Source organism: Galeopterus variegatus, unplaced genomic scaffold, assembly GCF_000696425.1.
Source record: "Galeopterus variegatus unplaced genomic scaffold, G_variegatus-3.0.2 Scaffold6623, whole genome shotgun sequence".
In the NCBI taxonomy this organism is placed as follows: Eukaryota; Metazoa; Chordata; class Mammalia; order Dermoptera; family Cynocephalidae; genus Galeopterus; species Galeopterus variegatus.
Window position 1 is genome coordinate 116,614 of NW_007732734.1, and position 2,097 is coordinate 118,710.

Genomic DNA, 2,097 nt, shown 5'->3' on the forward strand with positions numbered 1-2,097 from the left:
CCTCGGGCCCAAGAAACAATAAGAACAACAGGTCTTCCCAATATTAGTTGAGTTTCTCAGAGCCTCAGTATAGTCATGGGTTTAAGCAAAAGTCTCTCACAGAGAACCATCAGATGTGTCTCTATTATCTGTGGCATGAACAGCTGATTTAATCACCTATGCTAGTGAAGTTTTTTCACTCAGCTTCACAGATGAAGTACATGTTTTATGGTGGAACAGAAATTTTCTTTCTCTTACTTCTTTTTGTCAATGGTTTTGTTTCAAAATTAATTGCTTAGTAAATCTGTTTATTCCTAGCTTTGGACTCCCACAGGCAATGTGTTGTGAATATTTAAGGAACGGATTCTGTGTAGTAGGGTCTCCCAATGACTCTTTATTGGTTCAGAATCATGTTCTGCTGTTCATTTGTTGAGTCACCTAGAACAAAATACTTCACTTCTGTACACATCAGTTTACCCATCTTCAAAGAGTGAAAATAACTTTTTCTTAGAGATTAAATAATTTGGCATAGTGACTGACAAATAATTAACACTCAGCACAGAATAGTTATTATCATCATCGACAACATTATCCTCATTATCATCATCCCCAGTAACATATTTGCTCTAGTAAGAAAATGGCTTACACAAGGCCAGGTTATTAAGTAGAGAAAGTTCTCAGACTTTGATATTCTTTCGTATCATGATTGCTTTCTTCCTCCTCTGATACAATGATTTTCTCAAGATTTTCACTTCTGGGAAGATAAACTAGGCATATTTCCCCTATTCCTGCCAATAAGTACAACTTAAATCCTTGGCTGTTATATATAAAAAAAAGTTAAGAAGACTATGAAAGGTGTAGAGAAAAGACAGATCAGCTATGAATTGTGGAATTTGAGGAATGATACTGTGTTGAATACTTTCGCTTTTATTTTCATTTTTTGGCTTATATATATATACCAGACATGGTACTGGAGAAGATGGCAACCTGGAAATGCTGATAGGTACATGCCATAGCAGCTCCAACAAAAGCCTTCTTTGTCTTTCCATAAGACCAGGAAAAGGGCAGCCTATCAAGATTTAAAAAAAATAATAATAATAAGACAATAATTGCCCTACTCCAGCAAAAAAAAGAAACCAGAAAACTTGTGACACCCAATCCCACCCTAGCCTGCAAAAGCTGATTGAGAAGCCTGGATTCCACCTTTGCCAGGTTGTAGGATACACCTCAACTCCACTGCATGAGTGACGTATGACAAGGGCCAGTAGGGATCCAGGACTTTCATCCTCATCAGGTGATGATGAGATGGTCCTCCCTCTACTTGCTGGGGACATCAGAGGAGACCTAGTGAAGAATTAAGAATTTCACCACCACCTAGTGGTATGGAGGCCAGCCCCCCATTTCAGTGGAGGCCACATGGAGAACAGAAACAAGGCACTATTGCCCTCCTAGGCAGGCTGGTATTCACAGAAGCCTAGAGAGGAATTCACATTCCCATCCTAGCAATAATGAAGAGTCCCTCTCCCCTGGTGTCAATGAAGGTTGAGTGGGGAACCTGAACTTCTACCCCAACTGGCAGTAACTAGGCAGTGCCTACAGCCTTCTCCTGCTGGAGCAGTTCTAGTGTATGCCAGTTAAAACAGAACTTTTAAATTATTATGAGCATATTCATTATTACAAATCATAATTTTTCTTTATACCCTTTACCCAAGCTATCATTCTCCAACACTCCTCACCCCACACCCCCATCTCTAGTATACTTAGGTTTTTTCTGTACTAAAATTCAACATATTATTGTGGTTTGTCCTTTCTATCTTTCTACTTTCTTTCTTTCTTTCTTACTACCTATCTTTCTTTCTTTCCTTCCTTCTCTCTTAGCACCCAGTTAAGAGTGAGGACATGTGGCATTCCTCTTTCTGTTGCTGGTTTATTTCACTTAACATAATTTTCTCCAGGCTCAACTATGTTGCTGAAAATGGCAGAATTTCATTCTTTTTTATGGCTGAGTAGTATTCCATTGTGCATATATACCATTTTCCTTATCCAGTCTTCCATCAATGGACATTTAGGTTGGTTCCATGTTTGGGCTATTGTAAATAGAACTGCGATGAACACAGG